This window comes from Zootoca vivipara, chromosome 13, assembly GCF_963506605.1.
Source record: "Zootoca vivipara chromosome 13, rZooViv1.1, whole genome shotgun sequence".
Taxonomy (NCBI): domain Eukaryota; kingdom Metazoa; phylum Chordata; class Lepidosauria; order Squamata; family Lacertidae; genus Zootoca; species Zootoca vivipara.
In genome coordinates this window covers 26,518,854-26,534,165 of record NC_083288.1, presented here as the reverse complement: position 1 = coordinate 26,534,165, position 15,312 = coordinate 26,518,854, and the positions used below count along the sequence as shown (strand labels likewise).

Below are 15,312 nucleotides of genomic sequence, written 5' to 3'. Positions count from 1 at the left end.
ATACAATTAAAATTAAAACGCAGCCTCATTTTAAAGTAGCCCAAATCAAAACCACAAGGGAGGAAGACATAGGGGTCAGACTGAGTCCAACCCAAAGGCTAGGCGGAACAGCTTCGTCTTGCAGGCCCTGCAGAAAGATGTCAAATCCCGCAGGGCCCTGGTCTCCTGTGAGAGCGCGTTCCACCAAGTCGAGGCCAATACTGAAAAGGCCCTGGCCCTAGTTGAGGCCAATCTAGCCACCTTATGGCTCGGGATCTCCAAAATGTTATTTGTGGACCTTAAGGTCCTCCACGGGGCATACCAGAAGAGGCAGTCCCGTAGGTACGAGGGTCCTAAGCCGCATAGGGCTTTCAAGGTCAAAACCAGCACCTTAAATCTGATCCTGTATTCCACTGGGAGCCAGTGCAGCAGGTAAAGCACTGGATGAATGTGGTCCTGCGGCAGGGACCCCGTAAAGAGCCTCGCTGTGGCATTCTGCACCCGCTGGAGTTTCTGGGTCAGCTTCAAGGGCAGCCCCACGTAAAGCGAGTTACAATAATCAAGCCTGGAGGTGACCGTGGCATGGATCACTGTGGCCAGATCAGGGTAAGAAAGGTAAGGGACCAACTGCTTGATACGGCGGAGATGGAAAAATGCCACCTTAGCTGTGGCTACAACCTGTGCCTCCATGGAAAGGGAGGTGTCGAAGGTTACACCCAGACTCTTGACAGAAGGCGCTGGCACTAACTGAGCCCCCGCAAGAGATGGGAGTTGGCCCCCCAAACCCATGTCATCCCGACCCAGCCAGAGGACCTCCGTCTTCAAAGGATTTAACTTCAACCGGCTCCCACGTAGTCATCCAACCACAGCTTCCAAGCACCTGGTCAGTGTGTCCTGGGCCGAGGCAGGGCGGCCGTCCATCAACAGATAAATCTGGGTGTCATCAACATATTGATGACAACCCAGCCCAAAACTCCAGACAATCTGGGCAAGGGGGCGCAGGTGCGCTGGGTCACATTAAACCATAGTTTGTTTCTAATGTGAAATGCAAATTGAGCTAACTAACATGAATACTGGATGGATGTGTTATTTTCACTTTGAATTTTATTCATGTGCTACCTTCAGCATCAAGTCCTCTGCTTCAGTAGCATCAGTGCATACAGTTATACTGCGATTATACTCTCATCTCCATTTCCCACCGCCACATAGCTTACCCAGTGCATTTGAAAGCACACTCTACTCCATCGCCAGCTCAGAAGCAGCAAGTCCAAATCCTAAAACTGTCCACATTATACTTTTTCACAATGGCCCTCCCTGGATACAGAGAGTGCTTGCTGGATGCTCCCGTCATAAATATATACCCGATATACAGCTGGAGAAACATGAACTCCACTGTAGCAATGTCAGTTTCAGCCAGATAACCCACACCATATTGCTGCTGAAGCAAAAAGTGATTTTATTAATTATAAAATTCATATTTCAGTCTTCAAATACATTTCCCCCCGAGAGAGCTGAGATAAAATTCATTAATACAATCCATTAATAATAGTAACAACTGACAATCCATTTTTAAACAACAACAACTCTAAAACCATGTACAGTAAATGGCATAAAACAAATTCCAAAGGAAGCAAATCTATTAGAAAAGCCTCAGAAAATAAAAAGTTTTCTTCCTTACACCAAGTAATATCAAAAACAGGCATCGGTGGTCCTTCCAGTGGAGGGCCTATCACAACCAGCTGGACCTCCCTGGGGCAGTGTTAGAAACTCAGATATATAATCTGATAGCCTAATGGCACCTTAAACCTGGGTTGTGGTCACCACAATGGAATGTCTAGGTGCCGTTCCCCCACCGCCACAAGGATTTATCACTATTATTCATTCCATTTCTATACTGCTTTTTGTTTTAAAGAACGAATCTCAAAGTGGTTTGCGACACACTAAAACATCAAATAAAACAATCCAGAATAAAACGTAAGCTTTGATGAAAATGTTGCACCTTCTTCTCTAAGTGACATTTTGTTTTCCCCAGTTGCCCGCCTGGCACCCAGAGATCTCCATGTGGTCACCAATTGGACCTTTTCCAGTTGCAAAGCGTGCCTGGCTAATTTCTAACACTGCCCTGGGGAGTTCATAGCACTGCTTCTGAGCAGGTACTTGTTGCCACCCACCTCACTTCAGATGCTAGGGTCACCCAAGAGGAATGCCTCCACAAATTTAAAAACCGAGGCAGGCAGGTGATCCTTCAGGCAATTCAATCCCAGAGTTTTGGAAACAAGCACCAGCAACTTGTTTTGGTGCCCATCAATGTTATGTTCCCATTGCTTGGTCCCAGTTCGCAGCCTAACAGCTGCAAGCTATACTGCAGCTTCCAGACAGTTTCCAAAGGCAACTCCACATGCAACAGATTACAGTAATCTAACCTGCAGAGTGCCAGAGCAAAGGTTACTCTCACCTGGCTGTCCCTATCCATAAAGGATTACCAGCCTCAACCAAAAGACACTCAATGCCACAGAGGTCACATAGGCCTGCAGGGACAAAGCTAGATCAATGAGCGCTCCCTAAATTTTAAGCCTGATTTCTCCAGGGAACAATACAACCCTTTCCAAATCAGGTGAACACCTACTGACTCAAATGGTGCACCTACCAGCAGTAACCCTGTCTTGTCAGGATGGAGTTGCAGTTTACTGGCCCTCATTCAGCTCATGATTAAGCCCAGCTACCCGTTCAGCACTTCTACTGCCTCACCTGAATCCAATATAAAGGACTGAGAAAGAGACCGGGGGTGTCAACAGCACACTGGCATGGATGACTCCATGTAGATCTATCCACAGCATAAATGCCAGGGCACTGAGAAACAACACACCCAGCACTAACTTCTGGGATCAACCATCCAGACAGGGACAAAACCACTGCAATGCAGTGAACCTCAATCCTTAAACCAGATAAATACTATCACAGTAGTGAAAGCCAAAGAGATGTCCAAGAAAAATCAACAGGGCATCACTTCCCTAATCCCTCTCTCAGCATAGATAACCCACTCTGTAAACAAGGCAGTTTCTGTGCTAAACCTGAAACTAGACTGAAACAGATACTGATAATCAGCCTCAGATAGGCAATCCCACTTAATAACCATCACCCTGATCTAAGGAGGGCCTTCTCCAGAAACCGCATCCTTTAGGACATCTGGGGCTGCCCCTCTCACATATTACAATACAAAATGCAGCAAGAGACTAGTAGTTTACACAAGCAATGCATGACAAATTGCTACATTCCCATTATTCTTATTATTTATTTATTAATTGAAATTATATACTGCCCTATACCTGGTTCACAGAATAAAATCAAAAAAATAAAACCACAAAATACATAATCAAAACAACAACCCAATAACCCCCTTCCCAAAAAGACATTTTAAAAGGGCATAGGATGTCAATCAAGGCCTGGTTAAAAAAGAACGTTTTTGCCTGGCACCTAAAGGTGTATAATGAAGGCGCTGTTGGAGATTCATCCCCCGTGTCTGCATTCATGGGATTGTTGGCTATCACATGATGATATATGTTTTTATTCCACAGAATGGGAAGTGACGAAGACAGGGTGTTTGTGTTACTGTGGGGCTGTGAAGAGATCCTAACAGTCACCAGGCAAACTTCCCTGGGGAGAGCATTCCATAGACAGGGAGCCACATTTTCATGTTGCCACCCTCCGAATCTCTCAAGGAGGCGGCGCACAAAAAAGGGCCTCAGAAGATGATCTCAGGGCTCGGGTAGGTTCATATGGAAAGAGGCGGTCCTTGAGGTATTGTGGCCCTGAGCGGTTTAAGGCTTCCTAGGTCAAAACCAGCACTGTGAATTGGGCCCAGAAACTAACTGGTAGCCAGTGTGGTCAGACCAGGATCGGTGTAACATGCTCAAACCGTCTTGCTCCGGTGAGCAACCTGGCCGCTGAATTCTGCACTAACTAAAGTTTCTGAACCGTCTGCAGAGGAAGCCCTATGTATAACGCATTGCAGTAATCTAAGAGGTTACCAGAGCATAGACTACAGTAGTTAGGCTATCCTTGTTCAAATGGGGTGTAGCTGGGCGACCAGCCAAAGCTGATGGAAGACACTCCAGGCCACTGAGGCCACCTGAGCCTTGAGCGACTGCAAAGGATCCAGAAGTACCCTCAAGCTACGAACCTACTCCTTCAGAAGAAGTGTAACCCCATCAAAAGCAGATCTCCCACCCATCCAGTCTAGGGAACCACCCACTAACAGTGCCTCAGTCTTATCTGGATTGGGTTTCAGTTTGTTGGTTCTCATCCAGTCCTTTATCGAGGCAAACGTTTAACAACCTTTTGTCAGATTTCTACAGTGAAGGCAATTCCAGTTGTAGTTCCAGCCGCAAACCTGTTTTCGCCCCTTCACCACAAAAGAGCATTAGCTATGCAAAAGAGACAATGGCCCTGATCCTGCAAACCCCTATTCACAGGCTTTATGAATTCATATCTGCTATACTGAGTGTGCAAAGTCCTATCACATGGGAGACAGCAGACCATTAAGGATTTGCATGGGCTGCTGCAAGGATGAAGCCTTCTACTCCTCCTATTATTCAGACATATGTCCACAATCCTAAACACCTTTAGTATTTGAATTACAGCAAAATGACTGTGTTTAATAATTGGAGAAGTGAAGCCTCTTGACTTTCATTCTTGAACCCAGTGCTACAGGCCAAGAGCACATACCGTAGCTTCTTGGATATTCCATCCTCAAAATTGTTTTTTTAAAAAAATACTGTATTTATATAGTCAGTTCAATGAATTACTCTTTTCCAGAAGCCTCAAGTTAAGAGTTACATATGGATAAATGTACAGGCTGATACTTACAAAATTAGCACATCAAAAATGGCAATCAAGAGAGTGACCACAACTGTTCCAATTAAGAAATAGCTTAGCAACATTGGAAGGACAAGTATGGATAAATGCATGGCTGAAATGTCTAATAACACTCCCTAGCCACTCAGAATCATTTAAACAGGTGTTACGAACTTCTAAATAATATAAGAGGGTATATCTCAAAATTATATACCTAAATGAGAAAGATAACTGGGAAAAGAATAACCTAAGAATAGCTATGGGTATGTGAAAAGTCTGATAAATGTTTCAAGCAGACAGTCTATTCAAGTGGTATTTGAGGCACTTCATTTGAAATACTGTATATACTCAAGGAAAATTAAAGTGGACGCTCGGGTTGCGAACGTGATCCATGCGGGAGGCACGATCGCAACCTGCAGCGTTCACAATCCGCAGCGCCACGTCTGCGCACACGCGGGTTGTGCTTCTGCGCATGCGCCAAAACCCGGAAGTAGCCCGTTCCAGAACTTCCAGGTTCAGCGCGGGACGCAACCTGAAAATACGTAACCTGAAGTGGATGCAACATGAGGTATGACTGTACTTATTTAGCAAGATTTATTCATATCTTGTTTTTAAAAATCTAATATGTTTACATAACATTGCATAAAATATTTGTTTTTAAAACAGCAATAAAAACAGAATTCAAAATATGGATAAAACCACGAGTTTTTAAAACAGATATACATGCAGAAATTGCATGTCTAGGTAGAACTGCCTAAACAAGGTGCCACTGCAGTGCAATCTATTCAACAGCACATGTTGGAAGCCAAAACTGAGGCCCTCCTCACTTGCCCACACCCAAGAACAGCTAGGTTGTTCATTACCAATTATGCTCATTATCACATTACCAATTGAGCTCTGTGAGGCCTCATCACTCACTTGTTTTTGTCTGCTTTCTGAGTAATTTTATTCTTCTGCTGATGAGTTTTGGTTACAGTTACATATCTTGATTTATTTCTTCTGCTAAATGTTTGTCTTCATTATTTTATGGATGTGGTAATAATAATAATAATAATAATAATAATAATAATAATAATAATAATAATTTATTATTTATACCCCACCCATATGGCTGGGTTTCCCCAGCCACTCTGGGCGGCTTCCAGCAGAATCTTAAAACACAATAATCTAAAAGTTGCGTTTTACTATGTTTTGTTTGTAAAGTAAACTTGTTGTTACCCTTAAAGGCAACCTATAAGCATTTTAAAAATAATAATAAGAGCATGAGCTAAAGTATTTTCGTAATTCTTCATTCCAAGTAAGATTCATCCTACAGAAGGACAGCTCTGTGTGACATCTATTTGGGACATTAAGACTGATGGGATCCTGGACCGATTATTTTCATTTACAATGCATATCCTCTAGTATTCTCTCTCAAGCGAGGCCTACACAATTCCTTCCTTATCGGTGCTCAGGAGGCAAGTGAAGATGTCTCCTTTATGTGACATTTGGACTGTGAGCTGAATTTTATCTCTGCATTTTGCTGTTGGAGGACATTTTATTTTATATGTTTGATTTTGACTGAATGGCACACCACCTTTGAGCAGATGGAAAGGCAGGTGATACGTTTAAAAACAAAGCATATATTGTATTTACAAGCCAATTCTCCCAAACAAGGTAACATACAAGTAATTACAGATTCCCACTCAGCCAGCAACCTCGCCATGTCTAACCTGCCTCTCAACAGTTGTGGGGATAAAATGAAGAGATGGATGGAGAAAGAGGAGAACCATATACCCTATGGGTAGGCAACCTAAGGCCCGGGGGCCGAATGCGGCCCAATTGCCTTCTCAATCCAGCCCACGGAGTGTGCTTTTTACATGAGTAGAATGTGTTTTTACATGAGTAGAATGTGTGGTTTTATCTAAAATGCATATCTGGGTTATTTGTGGGGCATAGGAATTCGTTCATTTCCCCCCCCCCAAAAAAAATATAGTCCGGCCCCCCACAAGGTCTGAGGGACATTGGACCGGCCCCCTGCTGAAAAAGTTTGCTGACCCCCTGATATACACAGTATGTAATTGTTAATTAATAAATTAGGCAAAGCCCTCATAGTCTTCTATATTTTTCAACTGAACCACAGAATAACAAACCAGGAGGGAGTCATGTAGGCTATCTTAAGGCCATGTTCAATCCAGGGCTAGAGCACCCTCTGGCTAATTCGGTAATGGCGAACCTTTGACACGCGTGTCAGACGTGACACGCAGAGCCCTCACTGCTGACACGCGCCCCTTCAGCCCATTCACGCTGTTGTTGTTTTTGTTTTCCCCATTTGTTCTCCCACTCCTCCTACAGCTTGTCTCTGCTGTTAAAACCGGATCCTTTTTTGTTGTTGCTGCTGCTGCTGGTAGCCAGAGATTGGTTTTTTAACCCTTTCTGTGCTGTTTTTTCTGGCGCTTTGGCAGACTATGATTGGGTGTAACAGCGTTCATTTTTTAACCCGTTCTGTGCTGGGGGTTTTTGCGCTTTGGCAGACTATGTTGGGGCTGCGTGTTAGTTCCAGCGAAGGTATAATTCATCATTTATTTCTTTTCTCTTTCCCCCCCAAAAAGCGCAGCAGCTTTGGGGCATCCCCCCCCCCAAAGCAAAACTTTGGTCAGCAGCTCTCCCCAAAAAGCTCAACAACTCTGGGCACTTTGTGATAAATAAGGGGTTTTTGGTTTGGTTAAATAATTAGTTTTTGGTTTATTAAATACAGTTATATATTACAATTACACATTTTTGTTATTTAAACTATAAATATCACGAAATTATGGTTTTTTTCTCGAAGTGACACACCACCCGAGTTATGCTCAGTTTTTTGGTGAATTTTGACACACCAAGCTCAAAAGGTTGCCCATCACTCGGCTAATTAGTTCCATTGTCAAACTGCTCTTGCCATTGAAGTTTCTCCGATATTCAACCAAAAGCTGCCCTTCTGTACCATGACTTTACCCTCTACATGACAGCCCCTGAAGCAGCACTGAGCAGAAAGCAGCAGGGCCTCCACCCTCTGACTCACTCCTACGACAGAGACACCAGACACACAGGCAAAGGGCTCTTGAACCCTTTCCTCTGTTGCCATTCATGCTGGGGAGGCTTGGCAGAGCTCCACACTTCCTTTGGTTGCTTCACTATCATGTGACTGTGGCCGAGGTATGTAACGAAAAGAAGACTCTCTGTACCAAAGCTTTAGTTTCTGTACACACCAGAGAGGAGGGAGTTAAGGAGCCCTTTTTCCTTATCGTAGCTTGGGAGAAAGTGAACAAGGGGTCGATAGTAAGGAAGGTCATTGCAACACCAGGTTATGCTTTGGGGGCTGGGCTGGGCTGGGCTGCTAGCTGCCTGACCCTACCATAAAATAGGAGTGAAGAACTTTTAATACATGCATGTTTCTCTTGACGGTTGTCATTAATTGGTTTATTACCCAGGTGTTGCAAAGGCCTTTCAAATGAGATTAAAAACAAGTTGTGAGCAGCAACCTGCATGTGCTATTAAGTCGACAGAATTTAACATCTATTCACCATTAGAATTCATTACTGTATATATTTCTTTTTAAACAACCTTTTAAATTTGTATTATACAGTCATACCTCATGATACGTCCGCTTCATGTTGAGTCTTTTCAGGTTACGGACACACCGAACCCAGAAGTCCCAGAACGGGTTACTTCCAGGTTCAGCGGGTCCATAACCTGCGTGTATGCGCAGAAGCGCCGCACTGCGTCACGTGTGTGTGCAGATGCGGCGCTTCATGTTGCAAACGAGCCGCCAGAACAGATCCCGTTCGCAACATGAGGTACCACTGTATATTGGGCACCCAAGCCTTAACTCTTAAGCAGGCATCACATTGTTAACTAATTCTAGTTGGGAAGCCATCTGCTGAGGCAAAAATGAACCCTCTGGCACTTCCAACACGAATTTATTACTGCTTCAGCTTTTATGGCCAAATCCCACTTTATGTATTTGGCAAAGTAGGCCCTCACCTATGAAAGCTTATGATACAAGAGTACAATTCTGTATAAAGAATTAAGTTCTAATAAAAGTTCAATGAACTTATTCCCAGGTAAGTGTTATGTTTTAAGTTCCAGAAGACTTACGCGGACTATAGTGGAGACACCTAACAGAAGTATAGTTTCTCCAAAATAATTTCTTACAAGTCCATGAAAGCAGTAACAGAAATTTAAAAATCCAAATAATTCAATTTGCCTATAGAAACACCCTCAGCAACAGCCCTGTGTAGGTAAAAGATTGCTTGTTCAGGGGGGAAATGACACTATCCATGAAACGAATGAATACATGCAATCTTAAGTACAGTTTTAATAAATAAGGATCCCCTTGCACCCCGAGAACAAGCACTCAATCCTGTTTATCTGCCAGCACATTGCCTTCCAGGACTCCTATGGGCTGAGGTCAACTTCTAATGGAAACAAAAAACTTCACATTTCCTCTGATTTCACGCTCTTAATTTATGTAATGCCACTGTCCTACAACCAACACTATTGTGACATTATGAAATGTAAATACGAGACATTTTAAACCATATATCACACACCATAATAAATACACAAATATAATCCAGCCCAAGCTGTCACCCTTATTTCACTTTTCCATGCCTTCATTACCAAATATTCACTATATATTCCCCCATATTGTAGGCAAGAACCCAGAGGTGTTTATTGTATCAAGCTTACTTGGTTGACAGAATTTCTCCTGCTATGCTAGATTCTAGCAGAAGTTTAAGTTAAACAGTTTCCAATGACACCTAAACACAATTTTATTAAATTTCTGACTACAGCAACCACTCACAAGTTCCTTTTTGACGACAGCCACTAACTCCAATTGCTGTGCAGCACAAGTCTACACATATTTACTCAGAAGTTGCACTCTGGTAAGTGGGACTTACTTCCTAGTAACTGCTTTCAGGATCACAGCCTTAATGTCTAATCTGTTGATACAGGGGTGTTACAGTATTTTTCCAACAAAGAGCAGTTCTTTTTAAAAGTCATATATTTACCTTACCCCACACAGAGAGAGAAAATTCTGTGTAGATCAGTAAGCCACGAGGATCGACTTCTATAATTTTAGTGAGCCTGTTGCAACCAGAAGTACTCTCCTTCACTTTCACGTTTTAACTTCTAAGGGAGAGCTTTTTACCTAAGCCTTATTTTTAGAATTACGTATCATAAACACAGAGCAAGCATCACATGACATGACGCAACAGCTTGAGAGAAAAAGGCCCAAATTGTTGTCAATTTAACATTCACAACCATAAAAAATAGGAACTGTTATTTCAATTAATTTCATGTGATAAAAAATAAAATTCTGTAGCACTGAACAAGTTTATTATCAAAGTACAGTTACAGTACAGATAACCCCTACCCCCCCAAAAAAAAACATATGGGTAACCTTGTTTTTAACTGACTTATCTCACTTTAAGACGATTCTGCAGCAGACCAGTCAACCAACAGCATTATTATTTACAAAGCATGCTTTAATTTGACATCTTTAAGCAAAAAAGTTTAGTGAACTGAAATTGTTTACAGTTTAAGGGGTGGTGGAAACATTCCCGCCAATTCTAAATCATTAGTGATAAAAGGCAGACAAGCAACATAAAATGTCAACTGGCTTACTAGGACAAAGCCAAGTTTGTAAATGAAACAGCCACTGTGCAGTTCAAACAAATGGGGGAAGGGGGAGGTATGTTCACATACACTAAGCTGTTACAAGCAAGTTTCAGAGTAAGTGGCTTCTGGTGACAGAAGCCACGTTTACTGGCATAACTATCATACTACTTACTACACGTGACCCAACTCTACACCTCATCCAATAACTACAGGCCCTATTAAAATAAAGAGGCAAATCCCACGGGTTAAAGATTATGCAAAAGAAGTGTTATGCAATTTGTGCCTGGTTTCTCCAAATAGTATACAGTACAAGAGTTTGTTTGACTGGAGTGTCCCACCACCACTAACATGAAAGTCGGTTTAGAAAGGAACCGACCAAAAAGAGAGAGAGAATAGGGGGAGGGGGAAACAAATTCATTGTTGTTGACCGTAGTAACAAAGCTACCCATACAACAGCAAGCAGTCACCACAACGCGCACACAAAAAAATGACTGCCAACCAGCCACGTGACGGCGAGATCTCCAACACAGGCGCGCGCACACACACATACACAGGCGCACACGCGCAAGATGTTTGAGAATGGAAACGGGATGGGTTTAGAAGGGTGTGATGGAACTTCGGGCGCGCCGGCGTTCGAATGCTGGTGAGAAGTAGCAAACTGGAAGGCGTGCATGTTTTATGAATAGGGGGAGGGGGGTAGAGGAGGAGAGACACACTAAACACAAAGAGAAAGAAACTCTAGTTGGGAAGCTCTCTTTTCTTTGCTAAAGAAGGGGGAAGCCTTCAATTTAAAGTGGCGCCATCAGAAACCAGCCTCTCTTCTTCCCCCTCCCCCTCGCTCATGCAATGGAGCCGCAATACTTCGTCTAAGCGCGCACACGCACATACAAACACCAGTCTCAAAAGAGTCGAGCTAGGTTTTTTGTTTAAAGCCACTTAAGCGGGGGAGGGGGCAGAGAGACGCGATTATGGTGGGCATTAAGACAGCGCTTTGACTGTGCAAAGTGCTTTACTCTATTGTAAAGGGAGCACTGCGGGAGTGGTCGTCTCTATTCCCAAACAAAGTCAACCTTTTTGTCCTTTTTCTCGCTTCTCCCCCCCTCCTCTACCCCCCAACCGTAAAGAGACCGGCGAGAGTGCTCGTACTCTTACCACCCTCCTTTTCCCACACTCAACTATGATCGATTTTAAGGATTGAACATTCTTTTGCAACCTGATAAAGCGCGATTACACCAAACTGCATGGCTTTTCAAAGCACCGCGGGGGGGCTTGAGAAGGGGAGCTGCATTGTAGGTGCAGGACACCGCAAACGCCTCGGACTGTTGCGAACCCGTAACACAACAACAACAACAACCAACGACGGCGACGAAAAAGTAGCAGAGCAAATAATAATAATATTCGTCATGGAGACCTGGGAGCCTGGCTGCGCCTGGCACCGGGGGCTGGAGAAGGAGGCAAGCGGGCAGGGAAGTTTATTATCATCGCTGTTGTGCTTAAAGGAAGGGGGGCGGGAGGACAGGAATAAACCTAATTAAATAGAGGGTACATCTTAGGACCAGAAATCAAAATCAACGGGGTAGGAAACCTAGGGCAAAGGTGTTGGAGGGGGAGAAGGGGGGGTAAAAAATAAGTTGTTTTCTGGCCGCCGAGGGCGCTTCCGAGGGCGCAGCCAGTCAGCCGCGCTAACAAAGGCAGGGAGAGAAGGGCCGAGCAAGGGCAACGGAGAAAGCCAAGCCAAGCCAGCAATGGAGCAAGGCGGGCGAAAGCAAAGCAAGCAGGCGGCGGCACCTACCACGTGATGGAGCCGAGAGCAGAGTCCGGGCAGATCCGGCCCGGTGCAAAAAAAATAAAAAAAATAAAAAAGGGCGCAGTTTGCAAACAAGGCGAGTGAAGCGGAGTTCTCTTCACTGCCGCCGCCTCTGCTTCTCCCACCGCCGTAGTCGTCTTCGTCGCCGCTGCTTTTCTCTCTCTCTCTCGCCCGCTCCCCCTTTTTCCCCCCCTTCCTCCCAGCCCCGGCTCCCCTTTCCCTGCCCGCCTGCTCCCTGCTCTCCTGCAGGCAAGGAGGGCGGGCGGGCGGGCAGGAAAAGGGCTGGGGAAGGAAGGGATTTGGGGAGGGGGGGAGAAGGTTGTCTCCTCTTTTGCAACCACCCCCACACCCCACACCCTGGAGGAGAAGGAGGAGGAAGAAGAGGCGGCGGCGGGGGAGAAAGAAGGTGCTCCTCTTTCCTCCCCCCAGTGGCGGCGGCGACTGCTGTTGCGGTGCCTCCGCCTCCTCCTCCTACTGCAAAGGAGGGTCTCTCGCTCGCTCGCTCGCTCTTCTTCAAAGTGGGGCACAGGGTGCAATAATCTCCGCGGTGCTGCCTTCTCCCCGTCTTCGCCCCCTTTTATCCTGTGCCTTCGCGCCCTACCCTCCGCCCGGGCAGGGCAGCCGCAGCGGGCGCGGAGGTGGCGCTGCCGCCGCTGTTTTTCTGCTGCTAAATTCTGTTCGGGGAAAAAAATGGCGGCCGGGCTCCTTCTCTGCCCTCCTCCTCCTCCCTTTAATCGGAGAATGCACCGGGCAGGCAAGGCAGCGCGAGGGGGGGAGGAGGAGGAGGGAAAGCGAAAAGAGGGGGGAGGAGGGGAGGGAAGAGAGAGAAAAAAAGAAAGAGCGAGAGAAAGGGAGGCGCGAGCGCCACCGCCGGTTTCCCAAGCGCACTGCGGGCAAGCTCGCAGCCTCTGCAGCTAAAAAAAAAGGTCTCTTTTTTGCGCGCGCGAACAAGCGAGCAGACGCGATTTAGAAAGGCGCGCGCGCGCCTCCCCCGCCCTCTCCACACACAAGCAAGCGAGCAGATGAATGGGAGGGCGGCGCGCGACCCACGGAGAGGGCAGGCAACGGCACGCTCGGAACAAGCTGAGGAGTTAGAAGGGCACGAAAACAGCATTTTGAATATCTCGGGGGTTGGCGAGGTTGAAAGCCAGCCCTGCTGTTTGGCAGTGTGTGGCAGCAGCAGCTGGTTCTGAACTTTCAGGAGAGGCAGGAGAATTGTGGTTAAATATTTTTATATCATATTTACTGCTCAGTTGGAGGAGAGGCACTTGTGGGATTTTTCTACCTCAGGTGCCAAAGCAGCAGTCTTGGGTACTATACAATCCTCTGTTTGTGTGGGGAAAGGGGAACTATTTGCAGCTCCGCCTCAGGCAACAAAATGTATTGGACTGGCCTAGCAAATGTCTTAAATTTTGACCCTTATAAACCCCTAAAGGCATGGAGCTCAAGTGTACCTTTGTATGTGCAGTGCCCAAAAGGTGAACAGCACATATTCAGAACTGTCCCCCCTTAATAAGAATTTGAATCAAGGCCTCCAAAACTGTGCCTAATATTTAACTGCTCAAACACCTTCACTTTCTCGCCACAATAGGCTACCACTGTAATAGATAATTTACTTTCCTGCAGGTTATCCTACCACCTCGGTGTTTGCTTTCACTCTGATCGGTTTTACGCTGCACTCTGAAACACCGTACTTTTAAAGCCAGATCCGCAGAAATAGAAGCAACACTGAGGCTTCTTTCAGCCCAGTTCTCTGTGAGGTAAAATTACTTGGCGTTGATAATTATAAAGCATTTGCACTAAATATGTTTGCCTGCAAAAGCAGCATCACAATGCAAGTGCAACACAACACTAGGTTTTCTAATGCAACATTAGTGAGGCTCTGGTATCCCCAAAGCCAGGCATCCCCAAACTTCGGCCCTACAGATGTTTTGGACTACAGTTCCCATCTTCCCTGACCACTGGTCCTGTTAGCTAGGGATCATGGGAGTTGTAGGCCAAAACATCTGGAGGGCCGCAGTTTGGGGATGTCTGCCCAAAGCACTTAAAATAGAGTTGGGTCCAATACAAACTTTGTAAGAGAATTGCAAAGCTGCTAGATTGAAGCTGCTCAACAGAAAACACTGCAAGCTAACAGAATAACCACAGTCAAGACAAGCCATATAAAATTATTGCATTACTTTCAGATATACATAAAGATTATTGATCTACTGTCCTCTAATGGATTACCGTGACTATGCAGGTGGCTGCTGCTTTGCTCCAAGCCAAATCTTGCCTTCACATCAAAGTGTTTTTTTGCAGCAAAACTAACCATGACCCCTGGTTTGGACTAAGCAAAAAAGTTACGGTTTGTTCCTCCCACTCATGCTAGAGGAGGAGCAGAGCAAGAGTACTCACTGTGCCCATGGTAAACTATTAACTATGGTTTAGCATGGTGTGCAAACTTGGCCATAGGCAAAGAGTCTAAGAAATAATCCCATTGCTCACCTTTGGGATGAGAGCAAACATCAGTTTAAATGTATGATTATGAAAATTTCTTCACACGCCCCAATATTTGAATAATTTCCTCCTCCTATCATTTTATTTAACTCTCCTCCCCCAACAACCCTAATAACCCCTTCAGTCCTAATGACCTTGTTCATTGGATGGGAACTATTTGCAGGAAAAATACATTTTTAACTTATTTAAAATAATAAGTTTGTAGAGTCTTCCCCTCACCAAGATTTACCCTCTGATCTGCCAGGTGCCATCCCTTGAGTTCCCACACTTCACCTTGTCCATCTCAGCACCTGAACCTTAGGAGACATGACAAGCCTAGAGGAAGCAGCTTCCTTTAAGGAAACTTATGGCTCCTTCTGACATCACCCAAGCAGCATGGAAGTCACTGCAGTTTATGTCATTCATGTGCTACGCTAGCACAGACGCTCCAGGTCATACGAGAGGGGTCCCTGGCATGACTACTTCCCACTCCCAAGGGACTGGCTGGCATGACCATCACCTGCTCCCCCAGCTTCCAATGTGAAGACCCT

General features: G+C 45.2%; 1 protein-coding gene across 3 annotated transcripts in view; it reads right to left on the bottom strand.

Moving 5' to 3' along the window:
- KANSL1 (KAT8 regulatory NSL complex subunit 1) overlaps positions 1 to 15,312 on the bottom strand; it is a 148,938-nt gene that overhangs the window by 120,425 nt on the left and 13,201 nt on the right. Inside the window, exon 1 of one of the 3 annotated variants that reach the window (XM_035135741.2) lies at positions 12,269 to 12,457. The exons of 1 other annotated variant lie outside the window; for it this stretch is intronic. The gene's annotated coding sequence lies outside the window, so the exon portion shown is untranslated. Of the gene's footprint in view, positions 1 to 12,268; positions 12,458 to 15,312 lie in introns of those variants that run through there. One more of the 3 variants, XM_035135745.2, reaches the window with a different exon arrangement.